Consider the following 12,690-nt stretch of genomic DNA (forward strand, 5'->3'; position numbering starts at 1 on the left):
CACAGAGAGAAATGACTTCAGACAGTCCTAATCCTATTTGGCTTAGTGGTTTACCAGTACAGCAATGCTCTCAAGACAAAGTTTTATTGTTTACTAGAAATCTAGGAATTAAGTCAAATGACGATTTGGTTAAGTGATATGTCCCAGAAAGGAGCTGGGAGAATGAATGAGCAGAAAGGCCCTGTTGGACCTCTAAGGAGAGAAGGTGAAAAAGAACAGTCAGGTAGGGAACACCATGATAAGGCTTATGCCACGTCCAGCACCACCCCAGGGAGAGCATTTCTCCTATGGCCAATGCTTCTAACCTTCCATGATGTTACAGACTCTCAGACGGCTGCCAGGACATAAGTGTAGAGGTAAACATACCCCAAAAAAGAGACACGTGTTTGTGGCAGAAGGCAAGGTCAACAAATTTAGGAGACTGACATTGCCTGGGAAATCTCAGAGTATGTATGCATATCAAATACATGTTTATTATATTATATGTATATTATGCATTGTATATGTTATATTACATACCTAGTATATTGTACTAAGCTCAACATAGTATTGGCTTAAGAATCCAGGGCTAATATTTCTGTGTTTCCCTAAGAGCAAAAGTCATCAAACTATACTTTATAGGACCAACTGGGCTGTTTTTGAATTATCTGGGAGCAGAGAATAAGGTTTACATTTTTAAACTGTTGGAAAAAATGCAGAAATTCACTTTATCTCATGTCATGTCTAAAATTCCCATCTAGCTCTTTATCAAAAAAAAGAAAAAGTGCTTGCGGATCTCACCCTACAGTGAAGAAAGGAGACTACCTCCAACACTTTCCCATAAACACTAAGGGAAAGTTCATTAAGGGAAATCATGAAGGACCCCATAGATTACCATGGGCATCACCTTTTGTTGGTCATGGAAATGTCATTCAGGTTGTAAGGAACGGACGAAACTGGAAAAATGGGGCAGAGAACCAAGAGAAAGACAGTGGTATAAAAGGAATCACGTGAAATTGGCTTTCACAACCAGAATGTATATTCACTTCTTATTGCTCAAGTTATTTTTTAGCTTTGTGACTGAGCCTCTGAGCCTTGGATTGCTCATCTCTGCAATGCAGGTAATTAATGTTACTTGATCTTCCCAGTTGTCTGCATTGGTGTATATATCAACCAGGACAATCAGGCAAAACCCCATTTAAACATTAAATAGGGCCAAGCAAAAAGAGCTGTTGGTGGAGTTCAATCTCCACACAGTCAGTAAAGGTGGCACCACTGTCTTGTTCACATGGTAGATTCAGCAAATGCTCAATGAGAATTGGTGTCACTCTCTATTTAAATGTGAGGAAACCAGGTAATTAATCAAGGCTTGACATGGATATCCAGCCCCAGTTTACTAAGACAACTTGGCATCTCTGACATGAACAATTTAGTTCTCAATTAGGTGCCAAACTATACATGGCAACAGAAAGGGCCTGGTCTCTAGAGTGAAAGAAAATAGAGAGCAGAGATCAATAAAGAACTTTATTTTTCTAAGTTTTTACTCTTTCCATATATGTGCAACCATTCAACTGTGATGAAGCATTTTCCATATTCAATGCCTTCTCAGTGATAGAAGAAATAAAGTCCCTACTCTCAAGGAGCCTCTATTCTCCTGATGGCAAGAGACAACTGGTAAAGCAAAGGAACTGCAGTTGCACTAATCACACTATACCGTGCCTGCGTGCTCAGTTGTGTCTGACTCTTTGTGACCCCACCAACTGTAGACTTAGAGGCTCCTCTGTCCATGGGGTTTTCCTGGCAAGAATACTGGAGTGGCATGCCATAAACAAAGTAATAAATAAGCCAGTTAATTATAGATGATGATGTATGCTACAAAGACAGTAAATATGGGTTGAGAGTGATTGGATGAGGTCAGTTTAGGAAATGTGACCTAACATTTAAGCATGACCTGAAAAGAGGAACAGGAGCCAGACATGTGACCAGCTGCAGGGAAAGCCTTCTGGGGATGGCAGTGCAAGGGTCCTGAAGTTTCAAGGGGCAGAGAGGCCAGAACGAGATGAGGGAAGGGGAGAGAAGCACAAGAACAAGGGTGGAGAAATAGAGGGGGGTCAGATCATGCCCAGATATGGCACTGACACAAAGCTTGCCTTGCTTTTGATCAACAGCAAGAGATAAGGTTAAATGTTTACAACTGAGCATCTGTGGTTTGATTCCTCATCTTGGAGGCTGGCGAAAGAGGGACCAGGACTCAGAGGGACTTACAAATATAGCAGCGGGGGGAGAGTGGTCTGACCAAACTGAAGGAGCTGAACCTCAAACCATGCCAGAGCGGCAAGTGCAGGACCAGAAGGTGCAAGAAGGGTCAGAGCTGGAGCTGAGAAGACAGAGTGGCAGAAAGTAAGAAAAGACAGCACAGGTGAGAGGGGCCCCAACTCCTGTCGTCACTGTCTCTCTGTGGGGCTGGAGGATATTCTGGTTGGGTTGATTGGAATTAAAGCACAAGGTGACTGTTATGGATCTGGACACATGCTGGAGGCTGTGAGAGCCCACTGGAGGCCGAGTCATCTCCTGTTTTCTCAAGTGGGTATAAACACGAGGTGTAAGACACAGCTGAAGGACAGTTCAGATGCTGAATCAGGTGACATACTGTGGTTCTGTTGGTGTTGTAGCGGTCAGAGGAAGCCTCTTTTAATATGGAGCACTCAGGGCAGAGAGGAAAGGAGGAAGAACTTAAGATGGGCCTTATAAGTCGTGACAAATTTGAAACAGCAAAGAGTGGGCAGGAAACAGACAAGCTGAGAAGTAGGGTGACAAGTAAGAACATTCCCAAGGGAGGCCACTGTGGCTTCCTTCTCTGGTAATTAGAACAAGATGTATTTTACAGTAACATTTCAACAATACACTTAATTCCCTCCACCTACCACCTGGCTCAGATCAATGCCACCTCCTCTTTCTGAATAGACAGAGTTCAGAGAGACTCCAGACAGAAGAGGGGAAATTGGCTCTTCTGAAAACAGGGCGCTTTCTTCTTTGAAACCTCTACAAAGGGGACGCTGCATGATAATGAAAAGTATCACCATCATTATTATTTTCTTGAAATATTGGGCTCTCCCATAACAAAAGCTTCATTTTCTGTAATCTGATTGTTGTTTGGTATCATGAAGACACTGAAATTCACTTACACCTTCAGCTCTTGCTACATTGAGTGCCACCTGCTGCTCTGCCTCTGCGGAGGGTTTATCCTATTATGCTATTTATAGGGACTCCGTGGTAAAGGTGGCGAGAATAGCGATGCCAAAGTTTCCTGCTTTTCTCCATCTGACAGCTGGCGTGTTGTCTGACAACACAAAGAGAAAGAAGAAAGGTTGCATATCAAAATATTTTGAAGGCACTGCTGTCAAACGCACAGACACACAACATGGATAATTACCTAAGTTTCAATGCATTGTCCAAAATGAAATCTTTCTAACCTAGGGACCGTTTTCAAGTTTTAATAATTTGGTTCTCAACTCTAAAATTTGTAGCTTTTCTTATTGCACAAATACACATAAACCTCGAAATAATTATGTTATCCAGGAAATCAAATCTGAGTATGAGGCTTTTTGAATTTTTACTCCTAATATGTGAAGTGAGTTGATCCAAGTAAACTTGCATCATGTAAATTATACTCAGACTGACTCTGATAAATAAAAAATAAAATCACTTCCCACCAAAAAAAAAAAAAAAAAAAAAGGCACATGGAAAACTACCTAGCTGCTGCTGCTGCTGCTAAGTCTCTTCAGTCGTGTCCGACTCTGTGCGACCCCATAGACGGCAGCCCACCAGGCTCCCCCGTCTCTGGGATTCTCCAGGCAAGAATATTGGAGTGGGTTGCCATTTCCTTCTCCAGTGCATGAAAGTGAAAAGTGAAAGTGAAGTCACTCAGTTGTGTTTGACTCTTCGCGACCTCATGGGCTGCAGCCTACCAGGCTCCTCTGTCCATGGGGTTTCCCAGGCAAGAGTACTGGAGTGGGGTGCCATCGCCTTCTCCGCTACCTAGCTAAGATGGGGCTTAATATAACTAATTCCCAGGAGTATTGAGATTTAAGAAGCACTGGATGCTTGACTCAACTGACTGGAAGCTGTTCCCTAGTTGAGTATGACCTATCTACTAGCCTTTGGGTTCTAAAAGCTCTGCAATATGGAAACAAATTAGAACAGCCCCCTTTGAGTACTTCTGCTATTAAAACATCAATCTCTATAGCAGTGTCTTTTGCCTACCCTGTGGCAAACTTTCCTTAAGGTAAAGGTCTTTTGTTAAGATGAATCCACTTCCTATTTTGTCAGTTGTCACAACGCCTAAGGTTGAAATGGTGAGAAGGTACAAGTGTTTGTAATGAACTTTTCACCTTCCTGATCATAACTTGTGTGTTCACTCATTCAGTCGTGTCAGACTCTTTGTGACCCTATGGGCTATAGCCTACCCAGCTCTACTATCCATGGGATTTTCCCAACAAGAATACTTCAGTGGGTTGCCATTTCCTCCTCCAAGGGACCTTCCAGACCCAGGGATCGAACCCACATCTCCCATATCTCCTGCATTGTAGGCAGATTCTGTACCGCTGAGCCACCCGGGAAGCCCTTTCACCTTCCAGCTACTAACTTCTACAGATCCTTCCCTTCTGCCACCAGCTCCCAGCTGCCTGGATGAGGAACGGGTAGCCAGCCAGGAATGGTTCTCCCGAGGTTGTCCTGACCTTTGATTTGTGTCCCAGGCCTCCAGAAGATGCACCACATCGATTAGATTCTCTCTTAGGAATTTAAAACAAATGACACAGTTAAGTTCCCAAGTGGTGCTGAGAACTTCAGAAGGGTTGGGATGCAGTGGGTGGCGGGACACGCACAAAGTCCTAAGGTTCTAAAGACTTCAAGGCAAGTGGCCGAGGGTTAGAAGAGATCAGATACATAGGAAAGAAAAAAAAAAAAAAAACTAGAGAAACCAAGAGAGACAGAAGTGAAGGTCACATCAATCCCAGGAGCTGCCTTGGTGCTGGACCCTATAGAAGTTAGGTTGTGTACCATCCCCTAGATTCCTGGGAGATTTCTGTACAAAAGAAAGATGGCCTTTAACCTTGAGCTGGTTGAGCAGGTCTCTGCTCCTTTCAGGGGCTTCCCAGGTGGCCCAGTGGTAAAGAATCTGCTGCCAATGGAGGAGCTACAGGAAATGTGGGTTTGATCCCTGGGTTGGGAAGATCCCTTGGAAGAGGAAATGACAACCCACTCAGCATCCTTGCTGGGTAATCCCATGGACACAGGAGCCTGGCAGGCTACAGTCCATGGATTCACAAAGAGTCAGACACAACTGAGCACGCATGCATGCACTATTCCTTTCAACTGGAAGATCCTTTACTGCTAAGATGAGGGACAGGATTCCTGAATCAGAGTCACCTGGATGATGGTAAAACATACTCAACAATGGTCTCCCTCCAGACCTCCTGAAGCAGAAAACACTAAGGATGCATATCGGGGATCCACATTTTTACCAAGCACCACATACCCCACTGGAATCTAAGATCAACATTACAGAAATACCTTCAAAGGCATTTTGCATATAACAGTTAACGAGAATATGAAGAACAAAAAGTCAACTTATAACTCTATTCAGTTTTCAGAATATATTATGTTCACATTGTCCTTAAGTCTTAAAAAAAAAAAAAAAACACTGCAAATATGAGAGGTGGTTAAGTTAGCACACAGGCAGCAAACACTTGTGCTAATCACTACTTATTACTGCGTCAAGTTCCAGCTGTTTTCCTTAAGCAAACATGTGCCTATTAAAATCGATATCACATACAGCTTCAGTTTCCCCTCTGTCCCTACACTACTGTGTGTCATAAAGAAGCTGCCACGTGATAACTGTGATGACTTCAATGCGAATGAAGTGAGAAAGCTGATGTCAAACTACCTCCAGAATCACAGAATTACAGTGCTTAGTCTTTCCACAAATATTGCCTAGAACTCCACTGGGCACAAAAGACATAGAAATAACAGATGCCAAGCCTTGACCTAAAATAGTTATAACCTTGGCTTGGAGGCTGGGGAAGATAGACCTATAATTTATAATACAATTTATTAAGACTAGCAGGAAGTGCTGTGAACATTAAAGCAGACATACAGCAAATGCACACTGGGGACATTAAGGCAGTGGAGTGAACTCTAGCGGCGTGTAACAGGGGAGGGACAGGTAGGTGACCTTCAACTCCACTCAAACACAGTCTAGTATAATACAGACTATATCTGGGTGGGTTCATTCTCTGAATTCTGGAATTGAGAGTTAGGAAACATGTTGGTTTACAGATGAGCCATGTCCTGTAACCTCAGTTTATGAATAATAAAATAGTTGCTTTAGTCTACATTTGCCACCTGCTCTGTCTTATTTCTCAGGTTGGTCAAAATTCAAGAGGGAGTTGTTATTTATTAGGGTCCCTCAAAGATCCCAGCACAAAGAAGCTAATAAGAAAACATTTTCCTAGAACCTTTCTACACTTCATGTCAACAAATATTTCAGCGCCTACTACACTGAAGACAGGGCTATGCCCAAAGATGTATAGATCTTACCATTTAAGCTAATGAAAGATGGTGCTAGTTGCAGAGAATCCACCTGCTGATGCAGGAGACACAGGAGATATGGGTTGGATCCTTGGATCAGGAAGATCCCCTGAAGGAGGAAATGGCAACCCACTCCAGTGTTCTTGCCTGTAAACTCCCAGAAACAGAGAAGCCTGGCAGGCAAATTTGTAGGAACTCTTTTGGATCAACTTTCCTAACTGAGAACTATGAGAGATGCTTGACCAGCATATTTCGGCAACCAATGGGTACACATTCACTGACTTTGCTGCTGCACTAAAAGGGGTTCCGATGTCACAGAGTAATGCTGAGCATCTGCTTACCCTGGGTCCTCCATGGCTGAGGTTGCCATTTGGTCAAAATGTTAGCAAACGCGAGCCTTGTCACAAGCCTCATCAGGCACTTAAAAGTCAATTATCTAGAGTCCTCTCCCCACCCAGAAAGTGAATTGATATTAAATTGAATCCTTTTTGTACTGTTACAAAATAAGCCCTTAAAAAACAATGAGCAAATGGAAAATAGAGTGTCTTTTATTGATTGTGATGTTTCCTCTTAACTCGATTCCAGCAGGGGAGCTTCTCCGGTGGCACATGCGTGGAGAACAAGGGCACCACCGCGGTCAATAGTTCCGGGAAAATGGACGGCCTCGTCCACCTAATGGATCTCTCCAATTCCCTTCATTGGGATCCAACTTGGGATTAGTCACGCAGCAGATTTTTCAACGGTTCCTCTAGACTCTGCTTGCTTTCAAAGCAATTTGGTAAATGTCAGCTGAGAGATTCAGCTTACTTTCATGATTTAAGGACTCTTTTTTTTTTTTTTTAGTTTTTTTAAGACTTTGAGGTGTTCTTTTGCTTTTTGTCTTTGAATCCATGGTAGTTTTGATTTTTGTATTACTTCATTCCCCATATACCCCTCACCCTCCCCTAATATATTAACATTACTGTGGTACATTTGTCAAAATTAGGACACCAGTATAGACACAGTCACCAGTATAGATACAGTACTGTATCTATACTGTACTAAACTCTAGACTTGATTCAGATTTCATCAGGTTTCCAATTATGTTCTTTCTTTTCCAAGATTCAACCCAGGGATGATACTGCATTCAGTCAGCCTGTCTCCTCAGTCTCCTCTGGTTGTGACAGTTTCATAGTCTTTTTAATAACCTTCACATTTTTGAGGAGGAATTGGTCAGGTGTTTCGTAGAAGAACATCCCTCAATTTAGGTTTGTCTGAGTTTTTTTCATGATTACTTGGGGTTATGGGTTTTGGGAAAAGAGGCTGCAGATTTAAAGTGACTTGCTCATTGTGTTCTATCAAACGGGATACCTGCTATCAGTGTAACGTATCACTGGCAATGCTTACCTTGATCACCTGGCCACACCGTGTGAACCAGGTTTTCCCCTGAAAACCTTTTTATTTATTTTTCTTTTCTTTGAAGTCAGCTAAGTCAAAGCTATGGTTTTTCCAGTAGTCATGGATGGATGTGAGAGTTGGACTATAAAGAAAACTGAGTGCTGAAAAATTGATGCTTTTGAACTATGGTGTTGGAGAAGACTCTTGAGAGTCCCTTGGACTGCAAGGAGATGCAACCAGTCAATCCTAAAGGAAATCAGTCCTGAATATTCATTGGAAGGACTGATGCTAAAGCTGAAATTCCAATACTTTGGCCACCTGATGGGAAGAACTGACTCATTGGAAAAAACCCTGATGCTGGGAAAGAGTGAAGATGGGAGGAGAAGGGGAAGAGGACAGATGGTTGGATGGCATCACCAACTCGATGGATGTGAGCTTGAGTAGGCTCTGGGAGTTGGTGATGGACAGAAACACCTGGGGTGCTACAGGGGGTCACAAAGTCCATGGGGTCACAAAGAGTTGGACCAGACTGAGCAACTGAACTGAACTGAAGCCTAAAACGCAGTTATCAGATTCAGAGGGTATTTGTAAATATTGTGTTGTTCAAGATACTAAAATGTAAAGTGTCGTTATTATGTTAGTCTTCATAATAGGCTGGGGAAAGCTGAGTGGAAAGCATTTGGAGGAGAAAAGAGAAAGGATATAAACTTATTTCAAGTTAAACTTTTATTTCCAAATTCTATAGTAAGACATTTCTTTAAGATACTAATCTATGCTGGACCACTGGTTGGTTTCAGCAGTACAGGATTCAGCCTCAGAAGCTTCTGTTAGTTATGAGCAAGGCAAGCTGAACCACTTTAGAGTTTTACGTTGAAATTAGCAATTGCCAACTGAAATTGTCAACTTCATATCTGGGGGAAAGAAAAAGCAAGACTACAGGTCTGTGTAATTCATTTATCTACATCTTGGTGGGGGGAAGCAAAAAGAACATTTTAATCTATTTAAAATCTTACTGAGGCAGCACCTAGTGCCTAAGTAATGTTCCTGTGTATTCTTCATGCTAGCAAAATCTGCCCTGTGCTAGAGCCTTGCTCCTCAAAGCGTGATTCACTAACCAGCTGCATGCACGTCACCCAGGAGAAATGCACAGGCTCAGGTCCCACTTCAGACCTACTGAATCTAGAGCTGCCTGTTAACTAGATCCCTGAGTGCTGGAGAGGCACACTGATGTTTGGGAAGTGTTGCTGTAGAGAATATTACTCAGGAAACCTTGACTGTGAAAGATAAACATGGACCTAATCAAAAGTATGTATATGGGCTTTCATCTCTCTACCTTCAAGCCAATGACAGTCTTTACATTTTGAAAGCACAGTTTGCTAAAGCAATTGATAGTATTGGTTGGTCTGTGAATTATGCTATATGATTTACCTTGCAAAAGCAAAATTGTTCTCTTGAACAGATATGCTAGTTAGTTATAGCTTGAGGTAGTCAATGCACAAAGAGATATGCTGTAACATAATCTTTCTTAAAAAAATAATGGGTAGAAAAATAAAGATCCAAACAGATCTGGCAAAACATGAGCCATAAAAAATATATAAATTGGGCTACATTAAAATTAAGAATTGTTTATCAGAAGACACCATTAAGAGGAAAAAGGAAACACATAGAAAGGGAGATGATATTTGTAATTAATATAATCGATAAAGTATTTGGAAGATATAAAGAATGAGTCAATAAGACAAAAAGAAAGACTCAGCATTCAAAATTTGCAAAAAAATTCTCAGTTTACAAATAAAGATCTGTACATGGTGATATACAAATACAGAGAAGTCCAATCTCATCAGAAATAAGTAGAGAAAGTTATGATGCCAAACCACTACTACTCAACCACTAGAATAACTAAACAAAAACAAATGGAAAACCAACACAAAGTAGACTCTGGGAGTTGGCAATGGACAGGGAGGCCTGGCATGCTGCAGTCCATGGGGTCGAAAAGAGTCGGATACGACTGAGCAACTGAACTGAACACAAATAACTGACATGACCAAGGACTGGCAAGAATATGAAGCAATAGGAACTGTTTGCATTAATATAAATTCGTACAATTTTGGGAAAAAAATAAAGATCTATTAAACAGGAGACTAAAAAAGGTAAAGCCACTTATTTTGAATTTCACGTTATAACAGAGAAAACAGAGGCCTCTGGGCCCAGTGTTTTTATGGCAACTCAGTTTCTCACTGTGCCCTGTTGCAGCTTGTACTCCTAGCAAATCTGCCAAACAGATTATTGTTTTTAATCATACATGTGTTTCAAATGAGCCTCACTATATCCAGACCCCATCCCCCACATGACCTCTGAACCCTGGCTTCACATCTATCCTCGGACACCCCTCCCACACTCAGGAAACACCCTCTAATGTTTGGACGTTGTGATGTGTAGGTCAATCGTGATTTGGGGAGGAATCGAGTCCCTGGGCTGAGATGCAGTGTTTTTCAAAGAGACATGACAAAGGTCACCCTGGAGACAACTTTTCTTAACAGATGATCCTCCTGGGCACCAGAGATGAGACGCCAGCATGGACCTCGACTCAAATATCCTGCCAACATCCTGCATTTTGACAGCTACAATTCTTCCTTTTTCAATTTCAATTCTTATTGATTTTCAAGATTCTCATTTCAGAGATGTATGCTATCATTGTACTACAGTGTTTAGCAATTTATCTGTGCCTGCTTTTATATGCCAGATTGATCCTTTCCCACTGAAGCTGCAGGCGGCCAAGTACCACGTTGCTACTCAGGGGCCATCTCTGCTCACAGGCTATTAAACTGAGACATTTCACCCTCTCACCCGAGGAAAAACATACCAGGGGAGGTGCATATTTGGTAATGAAGCAGAAGGCAGAGGTTGGCAATGAACTACTTCTGAGAAGAAAGGCATAAATTAGGAGGAAGTCAGATCCAAGGTGGGCAAGGGGCACAGAAACATTGCCTTGCATTTCTATTAAAAAATGCCCAGAGTCCCCTCCGAGATGTCAGAGAGAGAAACCACATTAAATGATTAACTGCTTGTTTGGTTCTGGTTATGGGAAGAAACAGTGAGCATTTTTTTTAACATGTGCAAATAAACAGAACAGGTTGTAGGAAGCGGCATGTGTGCTCAGTTACTCAGTCATGTCCAACTCTTTGTGACTCCAAGGACTATGGCCCACCAGGCTCCTCTGTTCATTGGATTTTCCTGGAGCAAATACTGGAGTGGGTTGCCATTTCCTCCTCCAGGGGATCGTCTCAACCCAGGGATTGAACCCAAGTCTCCTGCATCTCCTGCACTGCAGGCAGGTACTTTACTGCTGAGCCACCAGGGAAGTCCCTTAGGAAGCAGGGAGAAAGAGAATCAAATGAACTTGGACAATGATATATTTCTTGCTGGACAGGTTTTCCAAGAAAGAAACTCTAGAGTAAATAGTGGAACTTACTTGAATTAAAGTAAAGCACTCATACTATAAGAACATACTGCAAGAAAAAATGCTTCAAAATTTAGAATTTAAAAGTATAACCAAAACATTTAGGGATTACAATAATTATTTATTTTTCCTCTTCAGCCTAATTCCAACTATTCCATCTGTAGTGACTGTGATAATTGTCTTTCCTTTTTGACAAGGGTGGTGTTTCTTTACATCAACACTTTTCCTCACACTCTCGTCTGATTCCATTGGAAACTTCCCAAATTCCATAGAATATTGAAGGACTAGCAGTCATGGGCCTCCCTTCTCTCCACCTAACTTGACCCCCTTGGCCAAATATTACATGGGACATACTTATACTTGCAGGGAAAAAAATCATTGTTTTAGAAATTTCAATTCAACTGGGCATGTCTGTGATAGAGTTACACTGAAAATTTATTTGTGTATCTGAAGTTTAAATTGCCAATATCTGCTGGATCATCGAAAAAGCAAGAGAGTTCCAGAAAAACATCTATTTCTGCTTTATTGACTATGCCAAAGCCTTTGACTGTGTGGATCACAATAAACTGTGGAAAATTCTGAAAGAGATGGGAATACCAGACCATCTGACCTGTCTCTTGAGAAACCTGTATGCAGGTCAGGAAGCAACAGTTAGAACTGGACATGGAACAACAGACTGGTTCCAAAAAGGAAAAAGAGTACGTCAAGGCTGTATATTGTCACCCTGCTTATTTAACTTATATGCAGAGTACATCATGAGAAACGCTGGGCTGGAAGAAACACAAGCTGGAATCAAGACTGCCGGGAGAAATATCAATAACCTCAGATATGTGGATGACACCACCCTTATGGCAGAAAGTGAAGAAGAACTAAAGAGCCTCTTGATGAAGGTGAAAGTGGAGAGTGAAAAAGTTGGCTTAAAGGTCAATGTTCAGAAAACTAAGATCATGGCATCTGGTCCAATCACTTCATGCAAATAGATGGGGAAACAGTGGAAACAGTGTCAGACTTTATTTTTTTGGGCTCCAGAATCACTGCTGATGGTGACTGCAGCCATGAAATTAAAAGACGCTTACTCCTTGGAAGGAAGGTTATGGGCAACCTAGATAGCATGTTTAAAAGCAGAGACATTACTTTGCCAACAAAAGTCCGTCTAGTCAAGGCTATGGTTTTTCCAGTGGTCATGTATGGATGTGAGAGTTGGACGGTGAAGAAAGCTGAGCGCCGAAGAATTGATGCTTTTGAACTGTGGTGTTGGAGAAGACCCTTAAGAGTCCCTTGGA

The 12,690-nt window shown here is 41.9% G+C and overlaps 1 long non-coding RNA gene across 1 annotated transcript; it reads left to right on the forward strand.

Moving 5' to 3' along the window:
• Positions 1 to 1,945: 1,945 nt before the first annotated feature.
• Positions 1,946 to 10,096, forward strand: LOC145520233 (uncharacterized). Its single transcript, XR_014064327.1, has 2 exons — positions 1,946 to 2,398; positions 7,156 to 10,096. It is a non-coding gene; the product is annotated as an uncharacterized LOC145520233 (long non-coding RNA).
• Positions 10,097 to 12,690: the final 2,594 nt, after the last annotated feature.

Source organism: Giraffa tippelskirchi, chromosome 9, assembly GCF_054371585.1.
Source record: "Giraffa tippelskirchi isolate mGirTip1 chromosome 9, T2T-mGirTip1v1.2.pri, whole genome shotgun sequence".
Taxonomy (NCBI): Eukaryota; Metazoa; Chordata; class Mammalia; order Artiodactyla; family Giraffidae; genus Giraffa; species Giraffa tippelskirchi.